The following is a 21,581-nucleotide window of genomic DNA, read 5'->3' on the forward strand; positions in this document are numbered from 1 at the left end:
CAACTTGAGTCACGTGTTTACACCTGACCTTTGGCTAATTATATATGAAGCCACATTTTGACATGCATCTGCGTCAGGGATCACATAGAAAAGGTAAAAAGAATTGCACTGTACACTTGCCAAATATAAAGCAAAAATACCGTTCCCCCCCAAAAACAATTAACGTTTTAATTTCTTTGGTATTAAATTCCATGAATGATTAATGTGATCATTTTTATAATTATTCTTACACAAATTAATACACAAGAGTAAACACCGAAATCCACTAATATCAAACACTATTCAGCATGTTGAGGATGGAGTCTCTTGCTGGTATCTCTTCCTGCTCCATCATCCCTTAATTGACTGCAATACATAATCAATAATTTACTGCGTGAAGTGGATAAGTTTCCTATAGATACGCGTTCACGTAATTTCCTTTTCAAAGCAGAATATGCATGACACAGTTTTGCGAGTCAAGACTTATGAATAGATTAGGACTGGGATGCCCAGTGACGTAAAGACTCGAACCGTTACCCTCCTGCTCAGATATTTGCAGAAATGAATATGAGCACTGCGAGGCGCGTTTTGATAAATAATTGTGCCGAAACAGTCATAGATTGTTTCTTTGTTATATATAACCGATCTAGCTGATAAATTTCCCAAAAATGCTATTGGTTTCAGCTGCGGACCTCGTATTAGATATGTTTTCTTACTTGACATAGAACACGTCTCCCTTCCGTTGAATGAGCTCAAAAGTCGCTGGCTCGCATCAGATTATATATTCGTGGATGACACAGAACTTGGTTGATAATAAATGTTTTCAGTAGAACTGAAATTCAGCCAAAACAGTGTCTGCAAGCTCAAAGAGAATAGAAAATAAAGGAAGTTTGAAGTAAGAAGTTTAACAAAAATATGTGGTTGTGCCGCATGGTCGGATGAATAATTGGTCTAGCTGCACAACTGCTAGAAAGGCGGCCACTACGACTTATTCATTTGCAGAAGCACTGGCATTTATGATCTTATTTACTTGGGCCTCTTGTGTTTGTATTCCGTTTTAAAAATTATTATCGATACTTTCGAAGATAAATTCCCTTATAACTTGGAAGTAATTAAATAACGAAAGAGAAAAGAACCTGTATTTGACATGTAATAAACTATCCTTTATTTCTTCAATGTTTTGTTTCAATATATAATAGTCTGTACAGCTGTGGAAGTTACTTTGCAAATATAAATCAAGTGATAAAACGAGGAAAGTGTGAACAAATGACTGCCAATGTGTTCTTTGCACGTAGTAATTCTTCGTTTGACGTCGTTGATTCGGTTAAAATACATCTTCACCATCGTAGCTCACCCTTCGTCCCCAATGCCAAAACCTTCGTCATTATCGTCATCGTCGTCGCCGACATGTTATCAGTACAATTAACACAAACATCAAAACTTTTATTATTCCTACGGTAGGAGAAAAACTATTAATATAAACTATCATTATGCAAACAAATATATATAAAAAATAATACTATCAAAGCGCTTTGTAAAAGTTTGATATAGATGTGCGTGCGTGTGTTTGAGTGTGTGTGTGTGTGTGTGTGTGTGTGTGTGTGTGTGTGTGTGTGTGCATATGTATGTCTGCATACAAACAAACAGCGCCTTATAAAGTGTGTGCAAGTACGTGTGTTCATGTATGTGTACCCATTAAATGTTTTGTTCAATAAAATAAAACATCGCGAAATATGTCATCCAGGGTCATTCCAAGTTTCAGAATATTTTAGTATAAAAAAGGGAATTTTTATTAATAAAATATATTCTTCCATCAACAGCAAGAATTTCCCAACATATATATATCACGGCCATTCCTCGAATTACACTTTAGCCTATTCCTATCTGCATATCACACATTCAAGTTTTACTTTTGTGTTTCTCTTCATAAGGGAATTTTCATTCCGAAATTTTGAAATAATTTAGTAGATTTACCTGTCTTGCCGTTGTTTCAAACACCTCCATTCCCACTATCTGTTGTAGCTGCTTTAAAATGCAAATTTGAATTCTATTTTAATTTCAAAATAGACTCATTTCATGCTGCTTAGAACTGGACACAGGAACGTGTTATAATTCCTCATCGATATTCTACAATCTACATATCTGTTCCAATTCATTAGGGCTTTCCGGTTTTGAGCAGAAAATATATCTTATTTAACACCGATCAATGAGAAGAGAAAACACACAAATAAGGCTTCCTTGTATATCATCGGATTTACTTATCTCCATAAATATAGCTGCTGCATCTCTAATATCAAACAGGATAATCTTCCCTGAGGAGCAGTCAACCACTTTCGAATGTTTCTGTTAATGCATTCAATTTCTACCCTTTTGTCGTATATCCAAAGCACGGAGGAAGGAAGTTATAGTGTTGGAATGTTCTTCTCAAAGCCTGGAGTATAGTAATGGTTATGTACATACATACATGAATACAATCACTGACTCACTCATTCCTTCACTCATTCCCTCTCTCCCACCCTCACTCACTCACTCAATCACTCACTCACACATAGATATGCGCGCAACCCCCTCACACACACGCAAGATATAAAGATATAAGTTTCAATTAATCACTAAAGAAACATAGGAGTTACTATGTGAAAGTGTTTAGAATGTTCCATCAACATTTATTCTTAGTTTTTCTCTCGCCTTGTTTATTGTGAGGATTCGTTTTTGCGTATATGTTTATATAATTGATCACAATAATTTATTACAAAAATTATCGAAGTGTTCATTATCATTGATTTATGGTGGAAGAGCTAATCGAAGTTTATGCTGTGATTGTTCTATAAGCAAATAATTTATAGCTTCGACGTGTAAAGAATGTAGCAACGAATGATTGGAAAAAAAACTTACTGAAAATACATTGATACATACATGCTTAAATGGATACATACACAACTATCGATCAACCTACCTATCTATATATCTATCTATCTATCTATCTATCTATCTATCTATCTATCTATCTATCTATCTATCTATTTATCTATCTATCTATCTATCTATTTATCTATCTATCTATATATATATATATATATATATAATGCAAGAGAGTTAGGGGTTGAGGATTCAACCCACTAAGGGATAGTATCTATCCAATATACTTCTGGGAGGATACCCAATTATTGTTACACAAGTGTAATAAGTGGGTGCGGGTAAAAGGGGGGGGGTATTTTACCCTAAATTTATATAGCAATTAGAAAATGGAGGAGAATATGGTGTACCCAACGACTTGAAGGCAGTCGTTGGGTACAGCATATTCTCCTCCATTTTCTAATTGCTATATATATATATATATATATATATATATATATATATATATATATATATATATATATATATATATATATAACCAGTTCAAACAAGAAAAACGACAAAAAATACAATAAAAAACAACAACGCGAGGACGTGATACAGATATTGTGTTACTGGATGCTTAGGAAAGGAAAGAAAGAGAATTTGACGTTTCGAGCGGAGCTCTTCGTCGGAAATATAAGAAATTCCAAAGAAGGGAAGCCGGAGGAAGAAAAAATCGCCAACGATATACACGAGGATATGCATACACGCAAAAATACACACACACACACACACACACACACACACACAAACACACACACACACACACACACACACATACATACACATATATATATATATATATATATATATATATATATATATATATATATATATATATATATATATATATATATATATACATATGTATGTATGCATGTGTGTGTGTATAGATAAAGTTTCGGTGCCATTATTAGTTGACATTTATGAATATAACTTCCAGCCGTGGTACTTGAACTCTTGAGGAATTTGACTTAGCTTTCTGCTACTGTCTTACTTGGAAATTTCATTCGTATCGATTTCATTGAGATTAGTCACATGTAGAAATTTAGGGCCCACAACTCTTGGCTGATTGCTTTGACTAGCAGGAGAGAGTTAATCATTCATCAGTCAAAGATCACGAAGGTATTACCTCAAAGAATGACTAAATTTAACCAACGTTATTGATGTAAATATTACAACTCGTGAATCATTTAAGTCCTCGTTCACCATTTGTCTATTGCGTGAACGAGGACACCCATAAAAACAGCACCTTTCAAGTTTTAGGATCTCCGAGATTGGGGAAAAAAAAAAGACTTTACCCATTTCTTAGAGATCTGACATCATGATCCTTTGGAAACCAGCTGTCCCAAAATAGGGACGGCTTGTTGCAGTAGGATTTGAACGTAAATTGCAGTGAACTGGAAGCTATTTTGTTAAGCATTATGCCTTAAATTATTTGGCCATTTACCGCCAAATAAATAACGGGCCTTCCGAAGGACTCCGATTTCCACCAAATTTCACTCACAAAGATTTGATTTATGTCTCGGAAAAATTCACTTGACCTAATTCAGCAGTAGGATCGAACCTGCCAAATCGCGGTTCGGGAACGATTTCAAATTGAGCTTCTGTATAAATATATATTTGAACTGAACATAATAACAGTTTATATTTTCCATTGCATAATGTACACTATACTAAACGGGCAACCTTTTTCGCGAAGCGGACCGTATGTGACATAGATCATTACTGCACTAATAAGCACATTAAAAATTCACTTCACCTAGTTAAGCAGTTGAGTCATAATTGTAAGTTTGGGTATGCATCTGGTAGTATGCTATTTCATGCACGCACACTGTATTCGGCTATCTGATGTAATCAACAGTATGGCTGTCTCACTGGATTTATTTCAGGAATTTCTTCGTGTCCGTCAAGTTTAAAACACGAGAGAAAGAGAAAAAAGTGGAATTCAAGAGCTTCTTAGTTAACCACTACCATTATTTTGGCCCTCGCGAGTGGTATCATGTACAAACAGTTGCTGTGTATCATTTGGTGCAAATGTATATGCCAGGTTTTACCTTAAATCCAATAAATATCATAAAATATTTAACCGGCACACTGTGAAGTTATCGTTTGCGAAGCCTAGTTACTTCGAGCACGCTGTGCATAGAATTAATAATATGGAACTGAGCCAGGAATTAAATAACCAATAACAAGAGATCGTTTTTTCTACCAGAAACTCGGAAAATAAGGACGGAACGAGCCATATAGTCTCTAAGTGTTACGATGAAACCAGCAACATAAATAGGCACAGTGTAAATACAACCGACATCGGATATACTGAAAATCCTCACCCTAAGGACACGAATTACGGCAGTTATTGATTTAACGACAACCACTTAGGATCATATAGTAAAAGTGAAAACGCCGGAGCAAAAATCAGAAATAGGAGGTAAAAAGAGGATAACATGCATAAAGATGAACAAACAACAAATGTACGCGCAGAGACAAAGCACAATATTCTGTGAAGAACCTATGTATGCGTCCGAAAGTGCTATACAAATGTTCAGTGAACACCAGTGGAGAACCATAAGCCAATATAGGAGTATCTGCCGAATTGTTTACGAGTCGATATCGAAGTCACGTCATTCCTCTTCATTAGCCAACATTTTATGGAAATTAGAAGAGAACTGGATTAAATGTATTTTGACTTGGTCTATAAGAAAACATTCACAACCTTATGATTACCTTTGCAGGAAGTGAAGTTTATGCTCGGAGGAATCACTATACATATTGTTCAGCGATGAAAGGGTTTATTAACATTCTCGGAATTAAATTAAAATGCAGACAGGAAGTAAAATTCATATTATCACCGTATGATAGGAGTAATCAATCAATTAATTAACAGTCATCTAGAATAAAAGTCAGCCTGCCACATCTCACCTCCAGTGGAAATGCACTGGTATATGTATTTATTATATGTAATGTATATTTACTTTGAGAACCTACCGTGTTTTATGATGTCGATATTGTAAACTGAAAGGTTATCCTTTGTTTGAAAGAATATGTGCGGGTGGACACGAGGTTTATGACCCTGAGTAGATGAACATATGGCAGCACACATTGAACATGCACACCCTTTACTTCTTCTTCTTCTTCTTCTTCTTCTTCTTCTTCTTCTTCTTCTTCTTCTTCTTCTTCTTCTCTTCATTCATCTCCTCATTCTTCATCTTCGACTCCCCCAACTCCTTTTAACCCTATCTACATCTGATTTCTTCATATTATTCTCTTAGGCGAGGCCGATATATCCCCATTGTTATTCTCATTTTAATATTTCCTGCTTCCTCCCAACATAAACAGCTATAATACGCTTGACACGGACGCAAAATAAGATGTCACCTGTTGAGGCATATCTGGTAAAGTAACACTCTGATGTTTAAAACCTCAAATATATCGTAACTTTACATATTGACGTGGAAGAGCATTAAAATCTAAGTGCTACGTAAACAACTGTAACTGGTCATTGAGTATTTACTAAACTTTTTCTGCGTCTCATTTGGATTATATATTTTACTGTTCAATAGACCCATGCATATGGAATACTCCGAGAGAGAGAGAAATAGTGAGAAAGAAAGAGAGAGAAATAGTGAGAGAGAAAGAGAGAGATAGAAATAGGTAGGTAGATAGAGAGACAGAGAAAGGGAGAGAGGGGAGGAGATATAGGGTTACTAGTGAGAAATTATCAGTCCGGGCAAAATTATTCTTTTTTTTTTTTGTTACACAAAGTGATATACAAGACAAAACACAAGTAATGGTTACTGCATTTTGCTTTATTGTTCTAAATTTGACATAGATGTTTCCAGCAATCAATATTCATTGATTTAGACAGTCGGTCCTTTGATTGGTTGAGAAAAAAGCAATGACCGAGAGAATTAATGCTGCTCTTTGTCTGAGAAATTTCCGGTTATATGCAAGTATTATTTCAATGGGATATACCCGAAAATGACGCTGATGAAACCAACATTCATTCTGTTTGGTCGTTTATCATTTTTCAACCTGATCAATGCGCAGATCAAGGCAATCAGTTACGAGTCTTTTAATGTCAACTGGAAGCAGCTGTAAGTCAAAATTACTATACTAAAGTAGTATTTAATAACTAGTATTTACGCCATATCTGATATATATATATATATATATATATATATATATATATATATATATATATATATATATATATATATATATCATAAATATACAGGGATTAGCAATTGAGTTGCTTCTCCAACATACTGAAAATTCAGAAATAGCAATCATGGAATAGATTTCTTTGAGGTGAGGTGCCTGAACTCGCTAGCCGATGAATTCGTAAGTGCCTTTCTTATCGTTGATTTTTGGTGTCGCATGGCCAAAAATTACCGTGATTTTTTTTAGAGACACTTTCAAATTTATCAGAATATTTGGGCTGAAGATTGGAATAGTGAAATTTCCATTCACTTAACCATGAAACGATTCGTATCCAATTAACTAAAGGCTTGGTTTGTTTACGCTTTTCCCTCCGGTTTTTTGTTCTATGTGTGCCATAGATATCGCCATCCGCTTTAGAGAAAAATTTGTAGTTTGGAATCAGTAGTTCTTTGACTGCTATTTCTGAATTTTCAGTATGTTGGAGAAGCAACTCAATTGCTAATCCCTGTATATTTATGATGATAAATAGTTCTACCGATAAAGGTTTTTTTCATACTGAACTACTTGGCAAAATTGTTAATTATTAATTCTATTATTAATTGAACGATTCTCTGCCCTTATTCTTGTATATATATATATATATATATATATATATATATATATATATATATATATATATATATATATATATTCTTTTATTCATTTCATTGTTTGTCACTTGACTGCGGCAATGCCAGAGCATCACCTTATATATATATACGACGAGCTTTTTTCAGTTTCCGCCAACATGATCCACCCACAAGGCTTTGGTCGACCCATGGAAATAGTAGAAGATACTTACACAAGATGTCACGGATCCCTCGATGAGCAGCCATTGTTGCTCACCCTCTTCCGCTTTCTTTTTTCGTGGAAGCAACCTCGTCCAATATTTCTACCGTCTCCCCCTCCAATGGGGGCGGCGGGCACCTTTTCTTTTTCCTGCTCCAGGGCCTTACCACGGCATTGGGGCAGTTCTTCCTGCTTTGGCCAGGCTCCAAGCACAGGTGACACTTGTGATGGCGACCCTCGAGTATCACCGGGTACCTGGACCTGGCCATCTTAAAAATATCAGGAAAAACAAGGTCTTTAGCTGATTGGGTCCAAAGGGTCAAGACAGCTTTTGCCCCGACCCAATCAGCCACAGGCGTCAATTTGACACTCAAGAGCCTGGAATTGCTGCCACCCAGACCCATGTAGTTGGGAAGCAAGCTTCTTTATTTCATCAAGATTTCTCCTTGTTAAATTGAACGATGGTGTCGAATGACCTAGAATAGGTCCTCAGCAACCACTCCTTGGGTTGGACAACCTCCCACTCTAGTAAAGTGTCCTGTTTCTTCACCATGTTTTTTTAATGTTCAGAAACGAGTAAAAAAAACACAAATAAAAAGAAAACAGTCGTAAAAGCAATTCACAAAAAGAAGTCACAACAAAAGAGAAGAAACAGTTCAAGAAAAAAGAAAGTCAGAAAGAAAACAGTTCAACAGTTGAAAAAGCACAGCGAACGATTACTTCAACCACTAGGTTATCCGGGCCTCCTGTTCGAACCTGGAACCGCACGATTGGAATACACGGGAACAAACTTCCCCAATTATTCACTTAGAGTGAAAAAACAAATTCTCCAGGCTACAATGTACCCCAGGCCTTTTTCGTAACGTTAGGATACGACCACCAGAAAAAAAAACCTTTGATTGCAACACAAGCAGCTAAAATAAAATGCCAAGAGTAGGCGAAATTGCCCCGAAGCTGGGCAGAGTTTACTGAAAAAATAGACAAGCAATAAATCCCTACCCAGCTCAAACGAACAAAGTCACCTACCTCGACGGTTTTTGTCTTTCCTTCAAAAGACGGAGCCCATAAAGACTCACGTTTTCCCTGGCCTCTTGCGAGAAACCAACTAAAAACGTGCACACGGGAAGCAAGTTTCTTACCACACAGCCACTCCTGCTCCTATGATTATGACGAGTGTATACGCTGGCAAACCTCGAACGTATATCTGCATACATACATACATATATATATATATATATATATATATATATATATATATATATATATATATATATATATATATATATATATATATATATATATATATTGTTGTACTTGGGGATGGTCATATTGCCAGTTTAGCCAATAAAAACACACGCACTGTATATTTGGTGTTAATTTGCTTCAGCTTTATATTACATTAATCTTAACCTTATTTCGGCCAGAGTCATTTCGTCACACTTCTGTGACCTCATCAGTGGTCCTTTGTTTCCTTCTTTCTTATGTGTGTCTCACCTTGCTAACTATCAGCCATTTTGTATTTTGTATTCCTATTGTATGTGTCTACGCATGCGTGTCCTTCAATGTGTCTCTGTCTTTTGTAAGTGCATGTGTGTATGGGGAGTGTCTGTATCACCTATATTCTCTGTTAATACGTGTTCGTTTGTATTTGTTTTTATTTATTTATTTGTTCATGTGTGTGTGTTTTTTTCATGTTTAATTAAATTTTGTTAACGTATGTAGTATTTAATTCCATTTGTTTATCTATGTATTGTATTATACTTTGTTCATATTATTTTTGGTTTATGGGTAACATGTTGTCACATGCTGTGGTTTGTGGTTTGTTAGTGGTGTGTGTTAGTGTTCCATTCTAGTTTCCTATTCAGGCTAGGTTTCTCTTCTATTATGTGTGTAGCTTCAGTAATTTGTCTAAGTGCTGCATCACTGCTATGTGTAGATAAGATTTTAATTTCTATGTTGTTGATTGAGCCTCTATGTTCTTGCTCAGCCTGCTGGTACTGAACTGATGAGTTCTTCCCTTCCTTAAGTTCCCTCCAACGGCAAGGAGCATAGGGGAGCGGGCAAACGAACATTGGTTAATTAACCAATTCCAAACTACATACACCACTTCCACCCCCATCAGTTAAAAAATGTGCACGCCCTCATTGTGGCACCTGCCCCTACCTACTTGAAGGCTCTGAATTTACCTTCAAACGAGGAACAAAGTTTAAAATTAAAACCAATTTCTCTTGTTCCTCGAGTAACCTCATTTATGTCCTTACTTGCGCAGGTTGCCAAAACTTCTATATCGGACAGACGAGCCTCCCATTACGTAGAAGAGTAGCTGTCCATAAGGAACAAATAAACCTCCCTCAATACCGCCAAATTCCACTCAGTGGCCACATAGACTCTTGCGCCAGAAACAAAAACCCTAAATTCATTATATTCCCTTTCTATCAATGTAAAGACAGAATCTCCACACAAGAAAGAATCAACAAGGAGAATCTTTTCATAGAGAAATTCCAACCATTTCTTAACACACACACCCCTCAGTGACCTTATTTCTCTATGAACAGACACAAATTTCCTGTTTGGAAAAAAAGAGTTCATAACTCTAACTAAAAACACTTGTCTCCCCTTACACACACTTCCTGTTTTGACACCACATTTCCTGCTTAACACAAACTTTTAACCCTTTTTTTTAAACCTAACAAAACTCTCAACTCTCATGCATCCTTATTTTTCCTACCAATTTATACATGAACTACTACAAAAGCTCAAAGACAATATAATGTATGGGTATATTTATTTTTTTATATATTATTATTTTATATATTATTTTCTTCATTTTGTACTTTTTTGTACTTCTTTGTAAAAAAACATTTTCATTCTCCTTCTTCTTGATAATTTGCTTCTTCTCAATGAAAACCGGTTAGCAAAAATCTTTATTAAATTATGCTTCCAGTTCAGCATTCTGGCTTTTTTTCATTTTCCTATATATATATATATATATATATATATATATATATATATATATATCTATATATATATATATATATATATATATATATATATACATATATATACATACATATATATACATATATATAATATATACATACATATATATATATATATATATATATATATATATACATATATATATATATATATATATATATATATATATATATATATATATATATATATATATATATATATATATATAATGGCCCAGTAGTTAGAGCAGTCGACACGCGGTCGAAGGATCGCGATTTCGATTCCCAGACCGGACGTTGTGTGTGTTTATGGAGCGAATACACCTAAAACTCCATGAGGCTCCGGCAGTTGGGGGTGACACCTGTTGTTTTCTTTCACCCCAACTTTCTCTCACTCTTTCTTCCTGTTCCTTGAGTAACGCTGTGATCGACTGCCGTCCCATTTACCTGGGGAGGGGACACACGCGCCATAGAAACTGGGAAACCGGACCCATGAGCCTGGCTACGCTTTGAAAGGGCGCACAAATAAAAGAATAAATAAAATATATATATAAATGTGTGTGTGTGTGTGTGTGTGTGTGTGTGTGTACGCGAAACTTATAGCCAGAATTAGCTCATAGTTTTTATTATAAGATTGGATTATTTTAAGGGAACTGGATCTGCAGGTGGTTTGTGCAACAATTTCAAGTCTAAATTATTGTGTCTGTTTAAATTTTGTCTGAAATTCCACAACTTACGCTTTTACATTAAATACTGAAGAAGTAATATTGTAACTTTCCCGAAGACTAACTTGGCAATTTGTATGAAGACAAATCGTACTAAATATATAATAAAACACTGTGTCTCACTCTTATTCCCTGGTTGTACGTCTTAATCATTTGCTGTCTAATACATCGTTTACTTCATTATTAATCTCTTTTCATGTTTATAGCACCATTGCACCACATGGTTGTAGTTACTGTTTTCACCTAAATGTTCCCACTAGATAGCAATGGTAATTTAAAAATCTATTTCTCATACATCATATAAAACCGATTATATGTGACTGCACAATATATACAGCTTTGAAACGCTCACTGTACTTGGCAAAATTGTCCACAATGTTTCAGCTGTTATACCATAAACGTGTGATTCTTATGGAATTCCGGTAGACACATGAGAGCTGAATATCCAGACACAGAACGAAATATGTAATATCTGGCAATTTGACATACATTGATAACTATTGTAATGCAATTATGCCAACTTCATCGACAGAAACTGATGAAAAACCTGCGATGATGATGGTGGAAAATGTAGTAAAGGCGATCGAACGACAAAACTTAGCGTACAATGAAAGCATACGTACATAAATTTAGGCGTATGCACACAATTACCAAACAATATATATATACAATAAACAATATATACAATAAACGCACGAATACACACATACTCATACAGAAATGTATACAAATATAAATATACTAGACTACGAGTGATTTATTGTGTCAAATGGAATGTCAAACTTTCCTAGCAACGGAGTTTTGTTTCATGTTTTTTTTCCAGGTTATTTCGCATGCTTTCAACGAAAGTGGCATCAACATCACGCGTAAACGGCTCGTTTTCCGAGAACAGGAATATTCGCCTGCTATTCCTTGCACGCCTTGCTGCAACGTAAAAGGTATTTCGGGTCCTTTATCGCAAATAGCTTGTTACGTGGTAGCAAGGAGTACTCAAAGTAGCTGCCACATATGTGCAGGTGAGATGCGTTGAATGCAATCCAAAACTCGTCAAAAAGATATTTTAACAGAAAATGATGGATATATATAGTGATTAACTGAACGCTATTAAGTTTGTTTTAAAAAAGCGTTAGAGGATATAAAGTCAAAGGTAGCCTATAGAAAGAGGAGGAGTAAAGGAAGGAAATAACAAATAAATGAGAAGTATATAACGATATGAATATTAAATAAAACCCTATAGTCTTGGAAAAAGATATATCTAGTAAATGTGAAATTTAAGGAGAAACTTAATGTTTAAATTATAGATATCACTTACATGAACTAAAGTGTGTTTCTGCCAATGTTTACATCGGTATGCACACTCTATAACCGTGTGTACAAGGGGGGTTTTAAAAGAAAGAATAAAAAATATTTCAGAATTAATTACAGAGAAGACAGAATTCCTGGCCTTTATCATAGGGTATCGAAATTAAGAGAATCAACCAATCTAAATTAAATTGTTTATTGTGGTCTTTTAGAAAGCAAATTAATTTATGAACGGGTCATTTACGAAATATTTACCGTATTTTTAAAGTCATTCTCATTTTAAGATACTTTTTAAAAGTACCAAAGAAAGGTTTTGTAATGGTATTCACTTGAAAATAAATTTTAGAAAGATTAAAATATTGTCTGTCTGAAGAAAGCTAAAATATAAATACATGCTCTACAAACAACTCAGATTTCTTAAATCATATTCACTTAAAAATATTTCTAAATGATTAGAAAACTATAGAATTACCGATAAAAGTGTACTCAAGAAATCCAACATTGAGGCTATGAAAATGATGGAGAAATATAACTTACAAATGAAGACAGAACCACTTGATCCTAAGCAACCTCGGTTTATTTTGAAAGATCATAAACAATTTTTCTTAATAACCCATCCTTAAGACTTATCTGCCCTTCTAGCGCTGGCATCGGTGTACTTACTAAAAATATACTAGATAAATATGTTCCTACATTAATTAAAAAATTAAAACTTAGTTTATGGTCCAATTCATTCCAAGTCGTCGACTGGTTTAGTTCTATTACTAATAAGAGGAGCACTAAGTTTATCCAGTTTCACATTTCTAGGTTTTATTCCTTCATCAACCCAATAGTACTTAATAAGGCACTTTGGCTTGCTCATAACAAAGCTGGTGTCACCAGGGAAGAAGTTAATGTTGTGTTGGCAGCCAGAAAATCTATCATAAAGTTTGACTATAATTTGTGGGTCCGTAAAGACACACCCGATGGTTTTGATGTTACAATGGGAAGTTCGGATTCAGCACAAATAGCTGATTTAGTCTGTATATATATATATATACTTTTTGAAATAGCAGAACAGTTCCCAAACATAAATAGAGGTCTATATCATGATGATTGTTTACTTTACCTTCAAAATGCTTCCGACCAAAAAGTACAAAAACTTAAGAATAGTTTAGTTACGTTTTTTTTCCGTAGAATGGGCTTAAGCATCGTTTTTATGATGATGTAACGAAGGCCAACGTTTTAGATATTGCACTTAACTTACACAATAACTTGTACTTCCCATACCAAAAACCATCGACCAATCTTAAGTACATTAGCCAATTCAGTAATCATTCTAGGGCAATTACTAGGAACTTAGTTAAGAATATTTCATTTAGATTGTGTAAGTTATCTGCTAATGTCGACATTTTCAATGATAAGGCAGAATTTTATAACTCTGCCTTACTTAAAGCAGGTTATACAGAGAAAGTTACCTACGTTAATTCCATTCAATCTTATTCTACCTTTACTAATGGATTCATGAAATCTAGTTGTAGAGATATAAACGATATCAATTTTAATTAATACACCAACACCAAACAGAGGAAGGGAGATAACTCTTACTTAATCCCCTGTTTTCGTTCTAAAGGTAAATCTATGTCTTTCTAAGATAGTTACACTAAAAATAAGGTAACTAATAGTAAAACCATTTGGTTAATTATTCTTTATGAGAGGTAAATTAAATCTAATCTTCCTTTGCAGTTTCGGGAAGCCATTATTAATAATTTTCCAAACAATTCTAGGTGTCTCTATTATGAACTCACACACGGTTAGGATTGGTTTTTCCAACAGAAAAAATCTCTTACAAATCATCTCTTCGCATAATATTAGCCTCTCAAATACTGATACATTTACTAATACTAACATTAATTTAGCTAATACCATCTATGTCCCTAGAAATATTAATAACAAGGTTATTGTGTCTGAAATCAATAACAACAGAATCAAATTTATGTCAAGAAACTCTACAATCAAAAGTTTTATATACCAGTGTAGTATTACTTCTGGTAATGAAGTATTTGTTTATACAGGCAGCTCCTCTTCTCAGTTATCTAAAAAGAAATTCTAATCATTACTCTACATTTAGGGATATGAATAAACGTAACAGTACAGGGCTTAGTAAATTAAGTTGGTATCCCAGAGGCTACAATAAACAATTGAATTGAGATTGGTTGATTCACTCAATTTCGATACCTTATGATAAAGGCAAGAAATTCTGTCTTCTCTGTAATTCTGAAATATTTTTTTAATTCTTTTTTTTTCTAACAATCCCCGTGTAAACACGATTATAGAGCGTGCATACATTGGCAGAAACACACCTTTACTTCATAAAAGGTCATATAATTTAAACATTAATTTTCTTCTTACATTTCACATTTACTAGATATATATTTTTCGAATCCTATAGAGTTTTATTTAATTTACATATCGTTATATACTTCTCATTTATTTGTTTCTTTTTCTTTTACTCTTCCTCTTTCTCTAGTCTACCTTTAACCTTATATCCTCTCACGCTTTTTTTTAAACACACTTAATAGCGTTCAGTTAATCACAATACATATCGATCATTTTCTGTTAAAATGTCCTATTGACGAGTTTCAATTCTTCATTTCCCCGAAGAGAAGAATACATTGTTTAGCACCATTTTATTCCTTTGGAATAAAACCCGTGATATCTTCGAAACATGTGTCAGGAGTAAAAGAATTTGAATAACACCTGAGTGTAACTACATTTATTTTGATATATTATACAAAATATTTCACGCAAAACCGGAATTTCTATCTTTAAAAACAAGGAGTTACAACCTTTTTAGTTGCGTGATTTTTTGCTACCCTGGTAACAATCTATCTATTATTTCCGTGTTAATTGTTAACAGGGGAAAATCCACATACCATTTTGATATATGTATATATATATATATATATATATATATATATATATATATATATATATATATATATATATATATATATATATATATATATATATATATATATATATGTATGTATGTAAGTATGTATGTATGTATATATGCATGTACTAAATGGCCATACTCGATAACGAGGGGGCAGCCATCATGTATGTATGTATGTATGCATGTATATGCGGACTGTGAAAATGTTCCTACGAGTTAAAATGTGCTGAGGAAGGTAAGAGCTTTATGTCAAACCAGAAACCGGTCTACATATATGCCTGTTCCAGTAAATATGAAGCTTTATGCCATATTGCTATGTGACAGGTCTTTTGAGGCCCGCTCACCCGTACGCTGTTGAATCTGTTATTTTCAGTGTTATTTTGAGTGGTCCAAATGAGGTTTCCAACTCTTATTTCTAGCGGGTAGACATTTCCATGTCTCTTTTGAGTAATATGTATACCTATATACGTATACCTATATATATATATATATATATATATATATATAGGTATACGTATACATACATTAACACAAACACACACACACACACACACACACACACACACACACACACACACACATATATATATATATATATATATATATATATATATATATATATATATATACAAAGAGCGAGAAGAAAAGAAACGCAAATGTAGATAGATAGATAGATAGATAGATAGATAGATAGATAGATAAGCAGTCAGACAGATATAGATAGAGCTCAGACTCTTTGTACTATTGGTAAGATGTAACTCAGTACAAGCTGTTATATATCCGGACTGTCTTTTACTAAACCAGTTATCCTAGAAAAGCCTGCTTAGTAAGTAGTGCTTTCGTCATGGGATACAGTGCAGGACATCAAATCAAATTCTGTTAAATGCTGAATAACTCCTTTGAGTCAAGTATCATTCAAGAACTGGGAGCGGGAAACCGTTTGTTTAGATATTTCTTAAGCGGAAAAGCTTAAGTATCACAGCTCTAGTGTTATGGACTGGTTCTTCTGTTTTGGTTAAATGCATATGCATCTTGGAAGCAGAGATAGATCCTCTGGAAGAGTTTTCTCCACTCGGGAAAGCTTCCGGCGCAGGCGTCCCTGACTTTTAACGCTTCTATTATCCGTTGCATACCGTTATTAGCTATCGGCGTAAAATGTCAAGACACAAAATGAGAAATGTTATGCTGGAAGTGTGGCAAGATTCAGTGTGGTTACTACCTGAATACTTGTTGCACGATGCGCCTATCAATGATACACCCATGTAAATGGGCGTGAATCGGTAGCAGGATTACAAAGCCCAATCTAGCAGTTACATTATTTGTAATCAAGTCGCAAACGTCATACGTACATATCTACTCACATACACACGCACACTCACGAACACACAGATACATACACACAGACACGCACACACACATAGACATGAATAACTTTCTTTTAGTTTGTTTCCTTTTTGTACAATCAAGATTGTATCACTCAAGATTGTATCACTCAAGATTGTATCACTCATCTTACGTGCTGCACGCAACGAAGAAATCGGTCAAATTCCTGTGGATGGTGATTGCTAACGGAAGATTAAGTTGTAATTAAGGGGGCATCATCTTGTCAGTGTTGCTCTGGTTAGAAATAATAAACCCGAAGTAAATGAATGAATGAGTATACGGTGATATAATAAAAAATCACGATTTTACATTTTACAGAAGAGAGATCAGAGAAAACTATTTAAACACACTAAACGTCTTGGGCGCAGATTCATGATTGGTTTTAGTGAGTAAAAGAGGTATCTGCTTCACGATCGGACACGTTTTCTCTAAATATCTGTGACTTGCAATGAAAACGCTTAAAGATCATCTTTCCTAAGGACAGTAGAACCTTTATTCTTATAGAGCAGAAGAATCCTTGTGTTAGATGTGTAGAAACTGTGGTATGTGAAGTATTAACAGATTGGAGGAACTAATATTAAATTCGTTGTTTGGGATTCAATCGTTCACATTCGCCATTTTTCAGTCAAGTGAAATAAAATAAGTCCAAGATCCAATTAGGACTATGGTTAGGGTCCAATCGTTTTGTAAATCATTGACACATAAACCTCTGACCCATTATTCACAAAGCAATCAGCTTAAAATCGATATAGTGTGGCTTAGTGGTTAGCGTATTCAGCTAACGATCATAAGGTTGTGAGATCGATTCCAGGTGGCGCCTTGGATCCTTGAGCAAGATTCTCTGTTTCAAGTTGCTCCACTCCATTCATTTTGCACAAATGAGTCGTACCTGTAATTCAAAGGCCCAGACTTGTCACGTTCTGTGTCACGGATGAATCTCCTTCAGAAATGCTTTTAGGGCACGCGTGTCTGTGGAGTGCTCAGCCACTTGTACCTTAATTTGACGAGCAAGCTCTTACGTTAATCGCATTACCTAGAACCCTCATCGTTGTAACCGATAGAGTGTCTATTATTAATTACAAGTTTCATATTACTGAACCATTCTATACAATATTCAACAATGTTACACTACACTAGCACCCTCCAAGTCGCCTGCGATTATTTTAAATGACGATTTACCTTGTGGTATGCATTTGTACTTATTTTGCAATTTATGCAAACCTGAAAAGTTTGAGTTAATATCTCACTTAATTTTCAATGCGATGCACGTGAAAACACCCATTTTTATTGGTGTCTCTGATAATATCCTGTCTACTCTAGGCATAGAGTCTGACATTTCGGGTTGTGATGACATCAATTTCGGGTTATCGGATTCAATGCGATGACATCAATCTCTGTGCTGGATTGCTACTTATTTCATCGACCCCTAAAATCGAAATCCACTCAGCAGAGTTTGGACTCAGAACGAGAAGTCGGACGAAATACTGGTAAGAATTTTGTTGGTGTGTTAACAATTCTGTCATCTTGTCGACTACCTATATCTTATAGTATTGAATAAGCAATATATCAGTAAATATCGCATTTTACACTGACGGACAAAATTTAAAAAAAGAAGAGCAAAATTGCGGGTGTATCAGTAGAAATAACAAAGATAACAAATTGACCAAAGCTACCTCGTGTCATCACCACCACCACCCACTAGCTAGCTTTGTAAAATACGTGTGAGTACAAGAAAAATGAACTGAGGTTGAACTTAACGCGCTTTTATCTATCATTCGTGGTTCATCTGATTAGATTAAATTTGATATCAAACAATTTCCTCCTTCAACTTTTGAAACTGATACATTTAAATATATCTCTGCCACTGACAACTTTCTTAATCAATGACCATTTCTTAATGATTAATTATACCATTTTAGTGCATTTAGATCATTGTCTACCACATTGCTGGTCAATCCTTGCTCAATGTGTTTACCTGTCTTCCTTGGAAATATATACCTGACACTACTACTGTATAATAAAAGTATAATAAAATTAATGGCCGCATATTATAAATAAGTATTGTACAGGATCTAGTGCGAAAAATTATTTACCTGTTAAGATCGGGGTTTTTTTCCCCGCTGAAGGCTGATTTGTATATAAATTTAATGTTTATGATTATCCAGATTGTTTTGTTATGGCAATCATTTCTTTCAGATGCAAAATGAGAAAAAGTTGGCTATAAATATCTTGCATTTCTTTTTCCACTGCGATAAACATTGATGATAAAAATGATAAATGGTTCATAAATTTAATTTGTTGTTATTAATTTTTCTAATCACCTTTGCTTACGTACGATATTTGATACCATTTAGAATTTAAAAGCTGAAAATTATCACGTGACCGTATGTGCTACATAATACAAAGAGTAACATTACACGAACTATGTTTTAATGCAAATACTGTCTGAAAGTTCATTTAATATTTTAGATATTTGACGATAAATATTTTTATCACCCATTGTTGTTTGCTTAAATATAACCTGAATGAAATCGATTTCGAACACCAACTGTATATGTATATTCTTGACTTTATGTTTCAAATTTCTCAACCGCATAGACAACATTTAAGGTGCAATCAATCAATCAATTACTCCATCTATCTATCTGTCTATCTATCTATCTATCTATCTATCTATCTATCTATCTATCTCTATCATACAAATATACAATCATACCGAAATAATTATAAATGTTATATATATATATATATATATATATATATATATATATATATATATATATATATATATAAAGAGAGAGAGAGAGAGAGAGAGAGAGAGAGAGAGAGAGAGAGAGAGAGAGAGGAAGAAACTTTATATTAAGGAGCGGAACATGAAATTTTCTGTACGCCAGACCGCCACAAGTGAAAAGCAGTTGTTTTTTAACCTAGAAACAAGAGTTTTTCATTGGAGTTTATACTGCATCAAGAAATCCTATTGAGATATCCGTGAAGCATTAAAAAATATTTGGTTACATTTACAGTTCCAATAGTTGAAATATTTGCTACTTTCGTGACAACATCTGAAAATATTAAGCGCGGTGTTAGTTTTGTTAGATTATTTCGTCGTATATGACATAATTTTAAAGAAATATACAGCGTTCAAATGTCACCTAATGTTTCGTAATATTCATTTTAAGTATATAACAGTATACAATATATAAATATACAATAAAATCTACCATGTGTTTCTGTACACATGAAAACAGAATTGGGAAAAAAATTTGAGAATTTTTTTTGTGATTCAATCTGAATTTTTTGAAGTTATTTTGAAATCGCCCGTTTTTAGAAATTATAAATTCTACGAGCAAACAGTCATAATTTCATTTTTGCTTTGTTTTTGCAAGATATATTTTCAGTTTTTACTTTGAAGTTTACTATTTATATTCTTATTTGTGTTTACTTTTTTAAACTCCAGCAAACAACGAAATATTTTAGATATTTTAGCAACTTTGACAGAAATACATTTATTACTTACATTTCAATCCTATGTATTTATGTTTTATTTTATAAATGTCGATGTTTCTAATCATTTTACGTATTTGAAAGAACATATTTTTACTCGCAAATGTAAAGGATATAGCAATTACATTTAAAACAAACTTCATTTTAAAACGTAGCAAAAAAACTGAATCTTGTTCTACAAAACAGTTTCAACGAAAAGCAAAGCATTATATTTGAGAATTTTGAAATTCAACTGTTATATAACCATTTCCGTTTATATTTCCTTTACATTGCAAATTTAAATTTACATTTACGTACGTAATGCGTTGTTTCACACATGATGATATGTGCCACTATGACAATTTTGACAAAGTGTAACAGTATATATATATATATATATATATATATATAGCTATTTATGTATATATATATATATATATATATATATATATATATAGATATATACATACACACACACACATATATATATATATAGATACGCCAATATTGGTTGCCAAGCAATGGTGGGGCACAAACACACACACACAAACACACGCACACATATATGCATATATGACGGGCTTCTTTCAGTTTCCACCTACCAAATCCACTCACAAGGCTTTGGTCGTCCTGAGAATATAGTAGCAGACACTTGCTCAAGGTGCCATGCAGTAAGAGTGAACCTGGAACCATGTCATTTGGATGCAAGCTTCTTACCACACAATCATATAGATATGTAGCGACAGTGCAACCAGGAGATGGTGACGAAGGAATGACTCTTTTAGCGCATTGCACGGTCGGCACAAATATAAAAACAAAAGATGGAATGAAATACAAGATTTAATTGCCAAGAAGAAAAGAGAGAGACTCAACCGGTAACAAATGTATAAAAGTAAGGCTTTA

Source organism: Octopus bimaculoides, chromosome 22 (genome assembly GCF_046866305.1).
Source record: "Octopus bimaculoides isolate indiv1 chromosome 22, ASM4686630v1, whole genome shotgun sequence".
Classification (NCBI taxonomy): Eukaryota; Metazoa; Mollusca; class Cephalopoda; order Octopoda; family Octopodidae; genus Octopus; species Octopus bimaculoides.